Below are 10,237 nucleotides of genomic sequence, written 5' to 3'. Positions count from 1 at the left end.
GAATAGCTCTTGACTTATATAAAAAAATATTAATAATAAAATAAGATATACAAATATATGTACAATTTTTGACAAGCTATATTTACTGAAAATTTGGCATATTCTAGAGTTAAAGTTAACATAACTCTTGTTCAGCAATTTAATTACAAAATAAATGTAACGTTCCTTTTTTAAAAACAAATCACATTTTTTTCTCAGAATTATGCAAATGCAAGAGTGCAGATACATTTTGAATACATTTTTCTAAATAAAGCATGTCTCACTGACCTTACTCAATTGACGTCAGAGTTTTTATTTTGGTGTGGTATATGATGTGTGGCACTCAATGCTCAGCAGATTTCAGTTTCAAAGCACGCCTGTACAAGACTAGAGTCAACGAAACAAGTCAGTCCTTAAGACAAGTATCAGTGGCCATGGAAACCAAGGCCATAAGCCAGCAGCGAGAGATCATCAGGAGGTAGATATGGAAGGAGACAAAGACATTCTTAAAAAACTTGGTGATAAGTCAGTGCAGCTTTGTCAAAGAAAGAATGGCATTTTTAGAAGATGTGATGGAAACATCAAATCAAACATTGTTCTTTTAATTAAAAAGAATTAAGTCAAGCGCTGCACACAGCTGTGGATCAGGAACAGATTCCTACAAAATGACTCAGCCGTGCATCCTTCATACCACATCAGACCTCACATACTGCTTTCACCAAGAAACACTGTGAAAGACAGATGGATGGAGGACAGATAGACAGACTGACAGAACGAATCACTGGCTGCAAATCAGCCGACAAGCAAGAGAAGGAATTTCCGTCAGAGGATCCGCTGGGAGCTTGTGGGAAACATGGATCACTTCCAAACGCATCATGATTCTCCCAGTTTCATACTAATTCTCAGAAGCCTCTTTCACTCTCCCTCCCTCGAACTGCATGTATTATTTTGTAGTTATGACGTGCACCTTTCGTTCAAATCGGCCCTTAATGAATATTGTGGCGTCCACATATCAACTATTGTTCAATAAAAACAGTCAATTACCGGCCCTAAAAACCCATATATACCTAAAGTGGGGTGCACAAGAACATTTTTAATATACTTCATTTTTTTATTAAATCATATTTTTAGAATTGTAATTATTTAAAAATTGTAGTATCAAATTTGAGAAACCAGTTAATTTAGAGTAAAACTGATATAAGACTGTCTTAGTATTTGGTTTGTCCTCTTTTGATAGAATGACAGCATAATATTAAATATTTCCTATTTCTAGTTTATGTTAGATCTTTATTTATTTCGTTTACAAAAATCTAAAACATGCTGTTCATTTACAAACTTAAATCTGAATCCCAGATGTTGGACCCCACTGTACGTTACAAAACATGTTATTGACAATTATATCACCAGTTTACAGATTAGTTTGTACAAGTAGTTTGTTTGTACAGACTCTGCAGTGATGTGAAGGTTTGTGTGTGTGTGTGTGTGAGAGAGAGAGAGAGACTGACTGGTTGTCAGGATGTGTTTGCTGTTCTCCATCTGTGGCGCTGGCAGTGAGCGATGAAGAATGACACATCAGAAGAAAAGCAATAAACAAAATAATCATCAGGAGAAGATGAGGAAAACCATGACTGACACCTACACACAGACCAACATAAATGCATCCATTTATACACACATTTAACACACACCCATGGACACATCTACACATGAGTCACTGCTGCTTAACCTCTCTCGCTCTCTGTGTCAGTTAAATTTAGCATGTTTTATTGGCATGACAAACAACTGTACATTTTTTTTGCCAAAGTGTTATCAGCTTAGATGTGAATAAAAAATGATAATAAAAAACATTACAATACAGAATAGCAAAGGGAATAGATAGATAGATAGATAGATAGATAGATAGATAGATAGATAGATAGATAGATAGATAGATAGATAGATAGATAGATAGATTCTACAGGCCTCCTCCGGCTCTATCTTTAAGTGTGCAGATGAGCTGGATGATTTTAATGAACAGAGAGACTCTATCTGCGCTGGCTATGCAATCAAAGGTCATTTTCCTGTATTTTCTCCTCAGTGCTCAGCGTATTTCTCACAACTCTGATTCATTAAAGGTGTAAAAACGTTCTGGGCTCCTTTTCATGAAACCCCGCACATACTGTACACGCACATTTATGCAGTCGCTTGGCTCATTTCTTGATTGTTTATAATTCTAGCCATATCTGTGATGTTCAGTATGAGGAATCTAATTCGCACAATCTGCCACAATAATAACAGTGTGTGTGTGTGTGTGTGTGTGTGTGTGTGTGTGTGCTGGTTTGGTGTGGGCTGGTGGGAGTCACAGTCCGTCTCTGATAGAGATTCACAAGAAACTCAAACATACAGGATATTCAATTCTCTTACCAGTGTCCAACGCTTCTAATCAACTCAGTTTTGCAAGAATTCTGAGAAAAGACTGAACTGCAAGATATACTAAATTCAGAATTCTGATTTTCTTTCTCACAATTCCGAGAAAGATTCTGATTTTTTCTCTGAATTCTGAGTTTACATCTCACAATATTCCCACAATTCTACGAAAATAAGATATAAACTTAGAGTTGCAAAAATTACAAGAAAAAATTGCGAGATATATCTTGCAACAGGTTTTGTGTAGGTGGTATATTATTTTTTCAAATGCAATAGAGAATTAACCATTAAGCGCCAATCACCAGACATTTCATTTCCAAACTGCCACAAAAGGTACAGCAACCAAATTAATGAAGCGTTGCCAGATTCACATTCCTCTGTTTTGAATGAAACTGAAACACTTTTTTGTACAACTTACTGAACATTTTTACACAAAACGTGCAAGAAGAAACATAATTTGCAATGTCATTTGCAGAAACTTCACCACAGGCATGTTTTCCCAATGAGCCTAGGTTAAAAAAAAAAGTAGTATTGTACTATTGAATGTTTTAGATTTGGTCTCAAAGTTTTTGGACATAACCTTGATTGCACTCCATTCCATATTGCATGAATGCCATATAAGTATTGTATTCAGTGGTATAAATTAGCCCCTAAACTGACACTTTGTCATTTAATTAAAAACAAAATATCAGACCAGGTGGCATGTAAACTAATGATGTTCATACTGATGTTCACTTCAACCTGCATTTAAGCCATTTCTGTGATTACTTTAATTGGTCCCAAAATCTTTTTGAACTCAAATCCAGCATAGCCTTCCTGATTAAGCTGGTTGAACAAAGTTATGCTTCCAAAGCCTGGTGAAAACATCAGAATCTAAAACACTACATTCATATATGCTGGTGATCAGCAACATTAGTCTTTTCATCAAGGTATTCTCAATAATATCAATGAGGCTTAAAAACTGCACCATCTAAAGATATCATTTAAAAGCCTGTATCATCTCCTAGAAAGCCTTGAAGGTTCTTGAATGCTCAAAAAGGGTGACAAACTGCTCCACATGCGTTCGAAGCAGATTAACACAGCTGGTGAATGTGGCAGCTAACCAACACATCTGACCATTAAACATGGTGCTGGTCATTCGAGAAAAAAAAAATCACAAGGTCACCATAACATGTGGCCAATTCAATGCTCAGAACAGTATTGAGAGCGTAGGAGACTGCAAGTAAGAGAGAGAGACAAGGAGAAACTTATTAGGGATGATGTATTAGAGATAGAAAAATGAGAAAAGCCTCCGCTCCACACACGTAAGAGAACACGTCATTCAGACTCATGAGTCAGAGGAAGGTGAAGGAGGAGGGAGAGAGAGAATGAATAAAGGCAAAAGGGGCTAATAATAAGACTAAAGATGATCTGGAGAGAAAAAAAAAGAAAGAAAATGTAAATAAGATGGTTTTGGATCTTGAGACGTATTAATTAATTAATTAAATTATAAGCATTATTATTAAATAATTATTAAAGTACAAAAAATAAAAGCATAGATAAATAATTAAATTAAATCATACATTTTTATTACAGTTTTTCTGAATTGCTAAAACACTAAATCCCATTGTAAAAACTAAACTGGCAACTGCCAAAACTCTTTTATCAAATCAATCACACTGTTGTCAAAATCTTAAACACTATTCATCTGTTTAGGACACAATTTGCGAATCTGAATCGCCCATTTACTCTAAACACATTCTCAAACACAGAACACAACTTTGCAGTGTCATACACTTGTACCCAGAATTGTGCACACAGGCTACAGAAGTTAAACACAACTAACACACTGTTCTCATCCTTTACACACTACCACTCAAAATTGATAACACATGTGTCCAATCAGTGCACACAATTAGAAAACAGTATTTAAGCCTAGTCAAATGCAAATGGAATGAGTTGATCCAAAAATGGAGCAGAACAGAGGAAGAGCTGGAAGAGGAAGAGGAAGAGGAAGAGGAGTCTGTGTCAGAGGTGGTGGGCGAGGACAAAGACCAAGCAGATCAATAATTTCAAATGACATTCGAGCAACTGTCATAGATCCTGTTCTGGTGTATGGCATGACTATGAGGGCAACGTGTGCAACCAAACCTAAGCAGGTTCTCAGTGGCTTCTATAATCCGGACCTTCAGAGAAGAAAACGGGTAAAGTATACTTGTCTCAGAAAGGGGACAATGACACATAACTTTTCCATGGTACTGCGTTTTGAAAACATTTACTGAATAAAATGTGTGTGTATGTGTATACTTCTAACTAAATGGGGTTCTTTTTACAGAATTGAAAGACGGCCTCATGAGGGTGGAAGGACCCGCATGTTCTCACAACACCAGGAGACACTTATTGTGGATATGGTCCGTCAGAATAATGCAATTCGACTGCATGAAATACAGCAGCGGATTGTAGAAGACAACGTACATTTCGAGGGAATAAATAGTGTGAGTCTGTCAACAATTGATCGTGTCCTGCAACGCAACAAGATAAGGATGAAACCAGTTTATCGGGTACCATTTGAGCGAAACCGTGAGCGAGTGAAAGAGCTACGATGTCAATATGTGCAAGTAAGTAAACTCCGTACTAGAAAGTACTGTGTAGTTTGGGAAGCAGCACATGTATACATCTTACGGTGTCATTTATAGAACTAAATGTAGTTTTCACTGTGTACAGAGAATCTTTGAGCTTGACTCAATGGCTATGCCTCATGAATACATTTTCATGGATGAAGCTGGATTCAATCTAGCCAAAAGGAGAAGAGGTCGCAACGTGATCGGTCAATGTGCCATTATTGAACTGCCTGGCTAGCGTGGTGGAAATGTAACCATCTGTGCTGCCATCAGCAGCTATGGGGTTCTCAACAGTCATGTTACTGTTGGGTCATACAACACCGAACTGCTGCTGACATTCCTGGATGGTCTATGGGGTGCTCTGCTCGAGCAGAGGGAGCGCGAGCAGGCGGAGCGTCCCATGTATGTTGTCATTTGGGACAATGTGAGCTTTCACCGTGGTCCGAGAATACGCGACTGGTTTCAAAATGAGCAGCATTTTATTAATGTCTGTCTTCCACCATACTCCCCCTTCTTAAACCCTATAGAGGAGTTTTTCTTAGCATGGAGATGGAAAGTGTATGACCATAACCCTTACACACAGGAGAACCTAATTCAAGCAATGACTGGAGCATGTGGCGACATCAGGGTGGAATCTTGCCATGGCTGGATTCGGCATGCTTTCCCCGTTGCCTTGCAAGGGAGAACTTAGCATGTGACGTGGATGAAGTCCTGTGGCCTCACCCAGCAGAGAGGCGTGATCCTGAGGCAGAATGAATGCTGTAAACATGTCTTATTTTTTTTTTTTCTTTACATAACTTTTGTTTCTCTTTGCTGCAGTTTAAGCTTTATTTTACTTTGTTTAAATCTGAGTACAAGAATAAAATTATTCCCGCTATCCCACAGTGTTTTGCATTTATGTAGTGTGTAATGGTTGCTAAGTTGTGTTTGCACATTAGCTGGTTTTGTGTGGTTTTTGACGGTAGTGAGTGATTTTGATTAAAGTTAAAATGGTTTTGGGTCAAATGTTTGGTTTTGCAAGAGGAGTCAGAGGTTTTGTGAATGTAGCTTGAAAATTGGGTTTTGTGTTCACAGTTTAGAGAAAAGGAGAGCAGGTTTCAAGAAATGTGTCTTAGCAATTCAGAAAAACTGTATTATACAATATAATTTCATTTATAATATTTTTGCAATGCTAGGATTGTACTTAAGAAGACTTTATGGCACCTCTGTGGAGATGTCACCTAGTCACTCTGTTTTCCTGTGGTGTGGCAAAACAAATATTATAACCATATCTCCTTTTATGATCGGTTAGAAAAAAAAATGTCTGAAGAAATGGGTTTGGAACAACATGAGGGTGAGTGCATGATTTCAAAGCAGTTAAAATACAGCAGTAACAATGGGTTTGATTCCTAGGGAATGTAAAAACTGACAACAAAATTGAATCCAAATAAGTATCTGCTGAATACATTTATGTAATGCAACTTTCCCTTCAATTCAACTGCTTTCTTGAATGGTGTATATATATATACCTTGGTATATACTCGCTTGGTTAATAAGGCAGATTTAGTGAGTTATATCTGCGTTTTTAACCGAGCGAGTGAAAGCAGGAGACCGATAGAGAGGAACAGAAAGAAATGACAGCTAAACAATAGTCTTATCATTATTACAACCCACCTGCCACACACAGCCTCTCACTTCTGCACTTACAGAACAAGTGAACAAGAGAGATGAGTGAAAGACATAAAGCAGAAGATCACCATGGAGACAAGTCAAGCCAGGTAGAAAAAAAGAGGGATGGAGGAAAGATTAAGGGACTGAACCGGCCTTTAGATAAGCATAGAGACATTATAGTGCCTACCAAAGACCAATAACAATTAGATCTCCTTAAAGTCAACATGAAAACTGACCTTATTTACATTTAATATAGCATCCTGGTCTTATGTTATAAATTGCTCCACCTCTGAAATGATTTTCCATTTCAGCTGATGTCACTGATCTTTCTTGCACATGTAGGCAGTGGTGATATGCGTATAAATCTTCACAGTGCAAAACCTGCCACTTTAGAAGGTGCAATTAATTTGGCATCGGAATTGGAGCTTATTCTGAACTTGGAACACACACATTGAGTGCTCAGAATTCATATTCTGATAATAAGCTTGAAGTTTTACTGGGCATGGTGGAAGAGTTGCGTCAAGAGGTTAAAGCATTACAGGTTACTGTAAAAGATATGCAGGCGAAGAATAGTCCGGTCTCTGCACCTGCCACTCCCCTGATGAGCGTACTGGAGCCACAGGTCCGTTTGCGGACTGATGCATGCTGGGAATGTGGTTGTACTAGACATCTGCACAGGAATTGTCCTTATTTGCAGGGTAACTGGAAGGGGCAGGCACAGTAGGCCAAATGCCTGCCCCTACGGCTGCTTCAGATAAATTGGCCTCCGTTTTTACAACCGGTGCTGGAGTATTTTTGACCGGTAAAATAGGTGGGTGTGAAATGCGTTTGTTGATTGATACGGGGGCACAGGTTTCAATTGTTCCCAAGCAGTTTTGGTTAAATGTAACTAATGGAGGGTCTAGCTTAGATGGCTATCAAGGCAGAGTAGTTGTGGCCAATGGTGGAGAGATGTCCATTCTGAGTCGCTGGCAGACTGTGTGCCAGTTTGATTCATTGGCTGTGATTGCAGAGTTTTTGGTGGCTGACATTACCCCCCAAGAATTGCTCCTTGGAACAGATTTTCTCTTTTAAATTTGGAGCAGTTATTGATTTGGGTGAAAAATGTTGTCGGTTAATGGGAAAAAAGCTTCCCCTTTTTAGTGAAGATGGCAGTGTATAACCCAAAGTAGTTAGAGTGCGGGAGGACATTATGCTTCCTCCTCGAACTGAGGTCATTGTGCCTGGTAAGGTGGAAGGACTACTGCCACAACATTATGAGGGTATGGTTGAGCCTTTTTCCCTCATGCTTCCAACGTGTGATGTTTTGGTAGCTCGAAAGGTTTGTAAGGTTGAGGAAGGGTTGGTACCTGTGCGAGTCATTAATGTGTCAGATGACCATTGTGTTTTAAAGCAAAATATGAAGATTGGTACTTTTTTCCCAGATGTAGAGGTAGGCGATAGTGTGTTAACTACAGAGCCGAACGATCCAATTTCCTCCATTCCTTTGATCGCAAGCTAAATGATGTTACAAAGAAGGATGCATACCCACTTCCTAGGATTTATGATGCACTTGATAGTTTAACAAATGCTTGCCGGTTTTCCACTTTATTTAGCAAGTGGTTATTGGCAGATGGAAGTTGATCCTCAGGATAGACTCAAGACTGCATTTATTACCCGTCAGGGTTTATTTGAATTTAATGTTAAATTTAAAGTTTTTGGTTATGCAACTCTCCAAGTACGTTTCAGCGTCTTATGGACGTTGTTTTGGCTGATTTACAGTGGACTACTTGTTTGGTCTATTTAGACGACATTATTGTTTTTGGACGAACTTTTCAAGAACATCTTCAGAGACTTGATGATGTGCTCTCTAAACTCCGTTATGCTAATCTAAAGGTTAAGCCTTCCAAGTGTACCCTTTTTGCCTCCCAAGTACGATATTTGGGCCATGTTATCTCTGCTGAGGGAGTGTTGGCAGATCCATCTAAAATAGAGGCAGTGCGGGCTTGGCCTACACCTAAGACTCAGACTGAGGTGAGAAGTTTTTTAGGCCTGGCCTCTTATTATAGGAGATTTATTAAAGGGTTTGCTGAGATTGCTCGCCCATTACATCAGCTTACAGAAAAAGGGAAAAGATTTTGCTGGGGGGAAGAGTGTCAAAAGGCCTTTACTTTAGATATGGATGCGAGTGATGTGGGAATTGGGGCTGTATTGTCTCAAGAAGAAGGGGGCTTGGAGCGGGTGGTGGCTTACGCTAGTCGAGCTTTGACTAAACAGGAACGGAAGTATGCCACCACAAAGAAGGAGCTCCTTAGCGTAGTGACCTTTTCCAAGTATTTTAAGCACTATTTGTTAGGGAGGGAGTTTGTGTTGAGAACTGATCATAGCTTGTTGCGTTGGCTGCATAACTTCAGTGGGTTGGAGGGGCAGTTGGCTCGTTGGGTTGAGCAACTGGCCAACTTTGAATATAAAATCATTCATAGACCAGTAAAGCAGCATGCCAATGTGGATGCTTTGTCAAGGCTCCCCGGATTAGTCAGGGAAGACATTAGGGAGGGGGACGGTAATTTCCCTCAGCCTAAGGGACAAGTGAACGTTTGGGCAGTGAGTGAAGCAGAGAGAAGGGGGGGTACCTTAAGAGATCTGGAGGGGAGTGAGGATGAGTTAGTTATGGCTCAACAAAGGGACCCAGATATTCAGCTGCTCATTCGTCTGAAAAGTGGGTTAGAGGATGGTAGTAGGGAAGTGGAAGAAAACCCTGCTCTTGTGAAATATTTGCCAGTGTGGGACCAATTACAGGTACAGAATCAGCGTTTGGTGAGAATACCTCCTGCTAATTCTGATGCTGCTTCTGTGATACAGGTGATTTTACCGAGAAGTTTGGTTCCAGGGGTGTTGTTTATGTTGCATAATACAGTCACTGGAGGGCATTTAGGGATTCAGAAGTTACAAGCTAAGGTAAAGGATCGTTTCTATTGGCCTGGGTGGTTTGGTGATGTGAAAAAATGGTGCAGGGAGTGTCATGATTTTGCATCTCGCAAGGATAGTGGAAAAACACCTTGTGCCCCCTTCAAATGTCTATGGTGTCCCGCCCATATGAGCGGGTGGCATTAGATATACTGGGCCCACTGCCAGAAACCCCAAATAAAAATAGGTACATTTTAGTTGTTGGTGATTATTTTTCCAAATGGACTGAAGCATTTCCTCTTCCCAATCAAGAAGCTCAGTCTATTGCTAAAGTGTTTGTGGAGGAGTGGGTGTGCCGGTATGGGGTTCCTAGGAGTGTGCATTCTGACCAAGGTAGAAATTTAGAGTCTATCTTGTTTAAGGAGCTTTGCAGATTGTTGCAAATAAACAAGTCGCGTACTTCCCCCTATCACCCCCTGTCTGACGGGCTAATAGAATGGTTTAATCGTACACTACTATCGATGCTCTCATTATTTGTGGATGATAACCAGACGAATTAGGATAGGTTGTTGCCATATGTTATGATGGCTTACCGTAGTAGCATACAGGCAAGCACTGGATTTACACCCTATAAGGTGTTGTTTGGGAGAGAAATGGTCCTTCCAGTCGATATTATGTTGGGGGTAGACGAGGAGCAGACATTTCAATCTTTAAAT

The 10,237-nt window shown here is 39.6% G+C and overlaps 1 protein-coding gene across 1 annotated transcript in view; it reads left to right on the top strand.

Annotated features, from left to right (window-relative positions):
- Nucleotides 1-10,237, top strand: part of LOC132154536 (secretogranin-2b-like) — a 209,893-nt gene that overhangs the window by 188,963 nt on the left and 10,693 nt on the right. The gene's annotated exons all lie outside the window — the stretch shown is intronic.

Source organism: Carassius carassius, chromosome 12 (assembly GCF_963082965.1).
Source record: "Carassius carassius chromosome 12, fCarCar2.1, whole genome shotgun sequence".
In the NCBI taxonomy this organism is placed as follows: Eukaryota; Metazoa; Chordata; class Actinopteri; order Cypriniformes; family Cyprinidae; genus Carassius; species Carassius carassius.
The sequence above is the reverse complement of the archived record's forward strand: the minus strand, read 5'-3'. Positions and strand labels throughout refer to the sequence as shown.